Source organism: Octopus bimaculoides, chromosome 17, assembly GCF_001194135.2.
Source record: "Octopus bimaculoides isolate UCB-OBI-ISO-001 chromosome 17, ASM119413v2, whole genome shotgun sequence".
Taxonomy (NCBI): domain Eukaryota; kingdom Metazoa; phylum Mollusca; class Cephalopoda; order Octopoda; family Octopodidae; genus Octopus; species Octopus bimaculoides.
The window spans coordinates 31404235-31414187 of record NC_068997.1 but is presented as its reverse complement, the minus strand read 5'-3'; the positions used below and the strand labels follow the sequence as shown (position 1 = coordinate 31414187).

The 9953-nt window shown below is 36.7% G+C and overlaps 1 protein-coding gene across 2 annotated transcripts in view; it reads left to right on the top strand.

Moving 5' to 3' along the window:
- Nucleotides 1-9953, top strand: part of LOC106871768 (uncharacterized) — a 629775-nt gene that overhangs the window by 14020 nt on the left and 605802 nt on the right. Inside the window, exon 2 of one of the 2 annotated variants that reach the window (XM_052974057.1) lies at nt 6969-7036. The gene's annotated coding sequence lies outside the window, so the exon portion shown is untranslated. Of the gene's footprint in view, nt 1-6968; nt 7057-9953 lie in introns of both variants that reach the window. The other variant, XM_052974056.1, reaches the window with a different exon arrangement.

The following is a 9953-nucleotide window of genomic DNA, read 5'->3' as shown; positions in this document are numbered from 1 at the left end:
ATATATATATATATATATATATATATATATATATATATACACTTGGAAATGGATGCGTGGCATTCACTCATATAATGATATAAATAACATATATATGCATATATACATAGATATATATACATACTTACATATATACGTATATACATATGCATATATGGACCCAGGAACTCACAGAACGTAAACAGCATAAAATGCGAAAACATGAGATACGAAATACGAATACATGGAATATGAACTTTTTTTACGAACAATAAAAAATAAAACAAACAAATGGTAAACAAGACAAGCAACATAACGAACGACCCTTCATCAGTTGTCGGTTGTTTTTCTAACTCGTATTTCGAGCAATTCACGACAAGATACACCTTCTGACTTTTCAACGACTTTTCAACGAAGAGTACAACAGCTACATATCTTAAGGAAGTAAAAGCAACACTATAGAGGAAACTGAATATGATGAAGGGAAATTGGTAGAACGATAGATGCGATGAAATCCAAGAAGCATCAAATAATGACAATTCAAAACTGTTTTCTCTCTCTTGAAAAAGTTTATGGTCTAACTTCATCAACAGCTGTTTCAATTCGTAGCGAGGATTATTGATAAATCCTAAAGATATTGTTGGAAGATGGAAAGAGCATTTCGATGAGTTGCTCAATCGACCTACTGAAGTTGATCATTCCGTTCTTAATAATGCACCCGAAAGACCGACAAAACATCTTTCAACAGAGGTTTTCAAACCTGGCTGAAACAAAAGAGGCGTTCAGGAAATTGGACAATGGAAAGACCCCTGGTATGGATGGATTAGATGCAGAGATATACAAACATGGTGGTGAACATCTCCGTATAATATTGACAGATGTGATTCAGAGGAATTGGCATAGTGAAGTCGTTTCTCAAGTTTAGAGGAATGCAATTATACAGATACTTTATAAATCAAAGTGTGGAAAGCATGTTTGCGATAATTTTCGTGGTATATTTCTGTTAGCTGTGGTTGAAAAGGTCTTTTGTAGAGTAATGCTGGATAGATTGCTTCTATACATTGCTAATGAGGTTCTACCAGAATCACAATGTAGGTTTAGCGGTGGAAAAAGAATATGTATATATTATCAGCTAGACAGTTTCAAGGGAAGTGCATCGAACAGAATATGGACTTATATCAAATTTTTATTAATCTGATGAAAGCGTTTGATTCTGTAAAGAGAGTTGCATTTTGGGTGATTCTGAAAGTGGTAGGCTGCCCTGAAAATTTCTGAGAATGCTTAAACAATTTCATAACGAGATGGAAGTGAAAGTTAATGTCGGAAGCACCCTGTCAGATCCAAGTTCTGTAGAAAATGGTGTAAAGGAGAGTAATATTCCTGCTCTTACCTTGTTTGGTCTGTATATTACAATACTCTTTGAAATAGCTTTCGAAGATTGCGCTGAAGGGGGTCTATATAAGATATAGGACAGAGAGAAAAATTTTCAGCCTCAAAAGGCTGTGCCAAAATGAAAATACCTCATTCTCACATTACAGTTCTTGCATGCAGATGATTGTAACCTGTTAGCACATTCTCAGGAAGATATGCAACACATGATGAATGTGATTTCTGCAGCACTTACAACATTGGGCCTTACAATCAACTTGAAGAAAACTGTTCTGATGTACCAACTTGCCCCCTTCTAAACTTTAGATAGAACCTTCTATAACTGTGTATGGACAAAGGTTAGAAGTTGTAACTAAATTCATTTAATCATGAAATACTTTGAGCACTGCTGGACTTGATGAAATTTGGTACAGAATCCGCAAGGCTAGTAGTGCCTTTGGTAGACTTGATAAGCGTCTCTGGTTACGCCAGAGTATATCTTCCCAAATTAAAGTTAGGGCTTATAAAACATGTGTTCTCCAATCGTTACTATATGGAAATGAGACATTGGTATTTTTTTTTATTATAGGCATTTAAGGCGTTCGGAAAGATATTATCACTATTACCTTAGGAAAGTTCTCGGGATAAATTGAAAAATGTCCATCAGCGGTGTGGAAGTACTTGAGTAAAGTGGTAGTAGGAGTGTAGAATCAATGATCCTGCTAAGTCATTTGAGGTGGGGTGTCATCAGGTGAGAATGAATGATGAAAGACTTCTTAAGCAACTTTTGTATGGTGTGCTTGAAGATTGTAGGAGGTCAGCACATAAACCCAAAATGAGTTTCAAGGACTGCCTCAGAATTGCTCTGATAGAATTGTTTCAGTTTTTGGTTGGTAGAGGGAGGCACAAGACCGAAATGGATGGAGGAAAAGAGGGCATAGTGGTTGTTCGAAGTCTGAAATGGAGAAAATGAAGCGCGAAAAGATCAAGAGAAGGCTTAGAAAGAATGAACCTGTGGAAAATGAGGGAGAGTTTCTTTTTATGTGCGTGATTTACGGGAAGAAATGCTCGAGTCAACTAGGCCTGGTCAGCCATCAGAGAACTCATAGGAATCAACTCATTGTAAATTGTGATATCGATATTGTTCTCAATAGAACATGTGCAACCTGTGGAAAGGTGTATCTTTCAGTTGGAAGATTCAAAAAGACATCCCCCACCCCAAGAAAAAAATCATACTGTAGCATCTGTTCCATCTGTCAGCCAGTGCATTATGTAATAGAATGTGAAAATATTTGCGCGGGCTCAAGAGTCATACAAGGGCCTAATAAAGCATCATTAATGACTTTGCTCGTTTACGAGAAAGCACCCACGATATATATATATATATATATATATATATATATAGAGAGAGAGAGAGAGAGAGAGAGAGAGCGAGAGAGAGAGAGAGAAAGAGAAAGAGAGAGATGATGTTGATATGGCTGCTCTATGGGGTTACCTTGGGTCTCATGTCCATAAAGTGCTTAGCTCTACAAGCGCTTCATCAGACCCTAGATCTAGATATACATGTATACACATGCATATATATTCACCCATTTATGATCACACACATACGCGAATGCGCGCCCACTTTCGTCTGCGTATGTACATGTACATACACATTGCATATCTCCCACAAGACTATATTGTCATAACATTCCCGTGAACATATATACCTTTACCTAATAATAATGGATTGACTTATCGAGATAATTATAACAGTAAGAAAAAATAGTGTAAATTACAATATAGGGAAATTGGATGATAAGAATATAAAATATAAAATATAATAGGGGCCTAGAATACAAAATATATATATATTCCAAAAATATACGATTTGGTATATGATGTAAAATATAAAATATATATGAGATTTCTAAAATAGATATGAAATATCAATGGTAGTAGGGTTATAAATTATACAAAGTTACAGAAATATAAAAATATGTAAGGTATCTATCCAAATGTGCGTGCGTCTTCGTTCTTCTCTCAACTCTTCTAAAACTAAGATAATTTTATTTATAACCTTTTAAAGGGTAGAGGGATAATGCATTATCTTCTTTTTCTCTCTCGTTTTAGTCTTTCTCTCATCCTTCCATCCCGATTGGATTCGGGCTCGTCTTCAGAAGCTAGATCGTTACAATTTACCGTGTCATTTGCTTGGTGGTCACTTTAAATGGTCACCTATCGGTACTGTACTGTTTAGTATCAAGCACTTCGACTGTCAAGGATACTTCCTCTCTTCACTTCTGTACGTACTGTCTTTCTCTGAATTTGGGGGCTAAGTGGGTTGGGGGCATCCCGTCAGAACTCTGGCATGAAAGATCCATGACTGCAGATGCGTGTAACGTCAGCGATATAATGTCGGACATGTAGTACATCAGAGGTGATTAGTACTATACTGGGGAACTGTGAGACGGGGACAGGAGCAAAAGTTAACCAGGAGAAGTCGGTGAGATTGCAGCTGGGCACCTGGAGAAGCAGGTCTATGCCGTCCAACAGTATCGTGGGGCAGTGGACTGCTGTACAGGTTAAATTGCTCAAGGACGTGACTTGCGGGGTGGTTAGTTTCAGTCAGAAATGGGCTGTGAGGAAACTGTCCATGAAAGGCTGGGTGGTGCTAGCCAATGCTTACTTGGCTTATGCTATCACCAGTCTCTCGTGCCTTGCTCCACTTCATTGCTGATCAGATTGAAGCTTTTGGCGTTTCCTCTTTCTGTGGAGGGGATGTGTTCTATTGGTCAAACAGTTCATTCACTGTCAACACACACTGAGTGGAGGACTGATCATGCAATGTCTAGTGATGCGCAGTCACGCGCTGAGGCTGCGACATATCCAACATTTCTTTAACGATAAAGAGGTGCGATTACCGATTGTTAGATCCACAGATCTCCCCCCTGACTGAGCTGGAGTCCTAGATGGAGCGTAGACTAAGGCAGGGTGCTTGGCAGCTTGAGTGCTGGCAGGCGCGTACTCCTTACTGGCATTTCTTCTCGCTCTTTATGTTCCAGCTTCAAATACCACCACGGTCAACTTTGCCTTTCATCCTTTTTGGGGTCGATAAAATAAGAACCAAGTGAGTTCTGGGACCGATTTAATCGACTTGCTTGCTTCCTCAAAATTTCATCTGAGAGTTTACATCATATAATAGTCCTATTATTTGATGAAAACTCTCAGCTTATTTTGCTGGGTATAATGGAAGGTGTCGGCTCTTCACTGCCTGTAGACTCTGATGACATTAGTTTACTGATCATGCTTCAAGAACTCTGCGGAGAACCCTTACAGCTGCAAGCAGTGCTAATTTTTGTGGGTGTTCTATCTTTATATTTGTAGCAATCTTTTTGAGCCATGTTGGTAGTTGAGTGCTGATACTGCCAAGGGCGCCATTTACTACTGGTATCACGTCCACACTTTTCATTACCCAGAACTTTCGTATATCCCAAACCGTCGTAGTTGTTCAATTTTTTCTTCTTCCTCTTTGTTTCCCACAACCATGTCAACTTCCTGACGTCTGATCTGATGGTTACACCGAATCATTGCATCCAACAGGATTTTGCAGTCTTATTTCTAGGATTTGGTCATACAACTTCTTTGCTCTTTGTAGGCCGTGATTTCCACAGAGTTCCTACCAATGGAATAGTTAGAATGTGAGAAAAAATATTTTGCTTTTTTTGTTCCGGGTTTTTATATTCTGATTTCAAATCCTGTCACAGTCAACTTTGTCTTTCATATTTTAAGGGCTGAAAATATAAAGTACTAGTCAGGTACTGAAGTCGATCATACTAACTCTTATTCTCCTTGCTGGACTTGTGTGAAAATTAGAATTATTATTATCGCTATTTGTTGAATTAGTAGTGTGGTGGGTAACATTATCTAAGGCTGCAAGCTGGCAGAGTCATTAGCATGCTGGACAAAATGCTTAGCAGTATTTCACTCATCTTTACATTCTGAGTTCAGATTCTGCTGAGGTTGACTTTGGCTTTCATACTTTCAGAGTCGTTGAATGTAAGTGTCAGTTGAGCACTAGGGTCGATGTAAAAGACTACTCCGTTCCCCAAAATTTCAGGCCTTGTACCCGTATTAGAAAGAATTATCTTTATTTAAAGGTATGCACAAATGTATTACATTTGAATATCAGGTCACTACTGTTCATTTGGTATTGAGGACCTTTTGAACAATCGTTGCAAATTCTAATATAACAGATTTCTGTATTAATCCAATTTTCGTATTTTCTCCAACTTCAATAAGAAACTACCAAGTTTATTGATATCAGTACCTAGGGCGCCTATAACTACTGGGATAACTTTTGAAGAAACCCTCCAGAGTTATTGAATTTCTCTTGATCAATCTTGGCATTTTCTTTTTGTTCTTCCGTTTTTTTCTTGTTTCAACTGTTACATTCAGACACAACCACATCTGGGATGACACGCTCTTTGAAAACTTTATCCATCATGATAATATCTGTTCGTCTTTCTTGAATTTCATGATCTGCTTTACCCATAATACCTTAAACTGCTCATTCTCTATCACACTGTCTGGTCGTTGTTGGTACGATTCCCCACTTAATTCAAAGCCTCTTTGAAGTAATCGTGCCTGCATTTATCCTCTTTCTGGGAAAAAAGAACTCCAGTACGTATTATGTGCAGAATTGACTCACCATTCTCGTTACACATTCTGCACTAAACGCTTTCCATGGTTCTGTCTATTCTTGCTTTAATGACATTCGTTTGTAATGACTGAATTTGAGCAGCCACAATGAGGCCTTCCATTTGTTCTTTGAGTTCTCCATTATTCAACCATAACCACGATTTATCTGCTGCAACATCCTACCTTCGTCTGAAATGCTTACCATGTAACTCTTTTCACCAGTTGTATCTTTCATGCTTCTGTTTTCTTCTTTTCTTGTATTCTTTCACAATCTGCAAAGTGTCTTCTCTCTTACTTTTCTATATCATATCCTGCCATCTCCATGCAATTTTCTATCAATATCAAACCTCTCCTTCCTTTGTTCCATGGTAGGCTTAACTTATGAACACTGTCTCTAGGATGTAATTGTCTTTGTATTTCTGTCCTTTCCAGTTTATATAAAGAGAAATATAAAAAAATGTTTGCATTCAGTTACACGTCTTTACATTCTTAGTTTAAAATCTCACCTCTCCATTTCCCAGAATTTAAATAGTGAATTGACTTAATTACATTCTCAATTTTGTGGCCTTGTGCAGACATCATTAATATTATTAATATTATGAAAGTATTGGGTATGTAAGTTTTCTGAGCACCAGATTAAATGCCTAGTATTATGAATTTAAATCCCATCATTTAGTTTGCCTTTCGTCCTACTTTAGTCAATATAATAAATAGCAATCAGTCAATGGTATTGATTCAATTGATTGTAATTACCCCACCCCTCACTTCATGACATTAGCATCTTAGGGATTCAGTTATTTAAAGAGGAAAGATAAAATGGATTAAGAAATATAAAGCCAGAAATTTCTTTTAAATTTAAGTTTAAAATTATTATAAATACAGAGAGGTTCCTTTAATTTTATTAACTTTCATTTAAAACTTAATTTTTGTATTTTTAGATGAAAGAAAATTCAAATTAACTAGAAAGAATTTGAAGACAAAAACGACTTCACATTTGAAAATACAGGTAATAGAAAAAAGAAACAGGTAAGTACTGAAAGCAAGAAAATCAGAAGAATTATGTGTACAAAATATGAATGAGATTGTGCATGATGTTGTTGTTGTTGTCGTTTAACTCTCGGTCAGTTCACATCAAACTAACTTATGACAATCAATATTTTATCAATGCTTATTCCATTTCTTTGTAGACACAGGGCATCTAGGACTATGATATCCACATCCTGCCATCTTACAAAAGAAGAACATGAAGTCAGTCATAAATGTACTGTCTAAACATAAGGCAGGATGGTCATGACTGGAAAGACTTTCACTCTAAGTCTGTGGGCACAGGACGTCATAAAACGTGTACAAAAATACGAAGCACGTGTGCATGCAACATGAACTATTCTTTCGAACAACGAAAGACACAAATGGAAAACAAAACAAACATACAGAACGACCCTTCATCAGTTGTTGGCTGTTTCTCTATTCTCGAATTTCGAGCTTTTAACAACAATATAGGCTTTCGATAAAGTAGTTGCTCCCGCAAGGCAAATTAAGTAAAATTTGGGATTTTGCGGATGGTCAAAATAGGTAACACAAACAAGACAGTGAAAACAAATAGGAAGGGCTGCTTATCCTAAACGAAGTTGTGGTGGCGAACGCGTAAATCGAGTTAGGATAGGAAACAAACAAGAACACGTCTTCCTTGTTCCAGCTACAACGGAAAGAAAGTATGAAATATGTCCGATGATCACATGGCAGCTACGTGAGCAAGGAAGGAGGAGTGAAGGAGAGAGTGACAGAGTAATAGGATAGAACAGTGGGAAAAGAGGACGTAAAAGAATAAGAAAGAGAAAATAAGATATATATATAGGGGAAAATGCACACTAGGTATAAACGAAATGGTTCTTTTTATAAGAACAAAGATATATACATACAAATAAATGATTTGAAGTAGAATTAAGAAATATAAAAATCCTTATGATGAGTCATTATAGAAAGTCATACCGGTTTCATCATCGCTGTTCACTGACTTTGAATCAACATCAATTTCCAAACGTTGTTGGGTCTAATAGAACCGGAGCGAAAGATCTGTATGAAAGGGAGGTAAGCAGTTCTGAAAGTGATGTAATTTGATTAATATGATTGAAAGAGTATGAATGGTATTTAAGATATATGAGGATTAGCTGGATTACTGGTATTAGTAAGGTTAGTAGAGTCCTGTATTAAGCTGTGTGTTCATGTTAAGTTATGGTTGATATTTATGAATGAAAGTTGCCTCTTTATTTAGTCTTTACTACATTGAGGTGTTCTAGGAGCATTGATAAAAGCGGAAAATTAGGAAGTTTGGTTTATGATTCCTAGCACATCTACCTATGTGCTCACCTGTTAGTGTCTATATTGTGGGAAGCTGATTTGTTGTTTTTGAAGCGTTGTTCTTCGTATTTGTCCTATAAAGTGGTTTTGGCAACCTAAGCAGGTAATAATATAGATTTGGTTTGCAGAAGCACAAGTGAAATGTCACTTTATCTTAAATATTTCACCTCGTTTAAAGTGAAATTCTGTACCCTCCGAACGTTGGGGGCATGAGTCTCAGTTAGGCCACCCCCATTTTTCACTTTTGGTCCCGTTGTTAAAGGATATAATCTTGCGCCGGTTATAAGTTTTTCAATGATTTCGGTTGCATTTTGCTTTTGATAATTTTGTGTGAGCCCAAAATTTCCTACATTGTTTTATCCCCAGTGGGAATGGGGAAATTTTGGATGATGATGTTGAATGCCTCATTGTTTCTGGGGTTATGTGTGAAGATGTATAGGGGTACTTTTAAATTTGGTGTAGTATAAATTTGGTGTAGCTTCTCTTAATACTCCTATGTCTAATTCCTTTGAGGTACCATATGTTTGTTGTGATAATTTGTATATTTTATGTTCTAGATTACAAAGTTCGCAATCAATGGGGCAGCACGAGGGCCCATTGCAATTCCACATTTTTGTTGATAGTAAACTGTATCCAACATGAAGTAGTTGTTCTGGAGGATAAATTTCAGTGCTGGGATTATGAAGCTGTGGTTGATGCGTCCTGGGATCTCTTCTGGGAATTTTTATAGCTAGATGATTGCTTTTATATCATGATGGTGCGGGATTTTGATGCACAAGTTCAACACATCCAATGATACTAAGAGGGTTCCTTCATTTATTGTTTCGGGAGGTCGTTAAGCATGTCTAAATCATTCTTGATGAAGCTTTTAACGTATTTTTTAAAAAATGGTTTAAACTGTCGAGGAAATTGTTCAAACGGCGAGTTTCAAAATGTCTTAGTTTTGAGGTCAGTAGGAAGAGGAATATTAATGCATAGGCTTCATGAATCTTGGATAAATAATCAATTTCTTTTTAGGGAGGCCCTTTACACGTATTTGAATTAAGAAGGATACGTTTTTAAGTGTCTTCTTCGGGTTATAGTACTCTATCATCTCACAGTAAGTATCGTTTTCCAGAAGGAGAGTACTGAATTGATATTGTACTCTGTGTCCATCACTACTACCGCACTTCCTTTAATGCGCCCTTTAATGATTACGTTTGTATCATTTTTGAACTCAATTAGGTTTTTCCTTTCTTTGTGTTGAGACTGGAGTAATGTTTTTGTTTTTGTAGGGCATTAAATGGAAAATTGGTAATGTGTTCATAAAAGTCATCAAGTCCTTTATTTCTGTCTTTCGATGGAAAGTATTCGCTTTCGTTTGTCACTGTTGTAGTTATGAAGTGCTTGTATGAAACGCAATTTTCAGCAAAAGTCCATAGTGTTATCGTTGATTTCATTTGGGTTCGATCTGCGACGTATTGGTGTAAACTTCAAACCTATTACTAAAATATTAGTTTGTGTACTACTTAGGATTTTCTTTGATAGGTTGATTACTTTCGGTTGTTCATGCATATTTTGTTCCA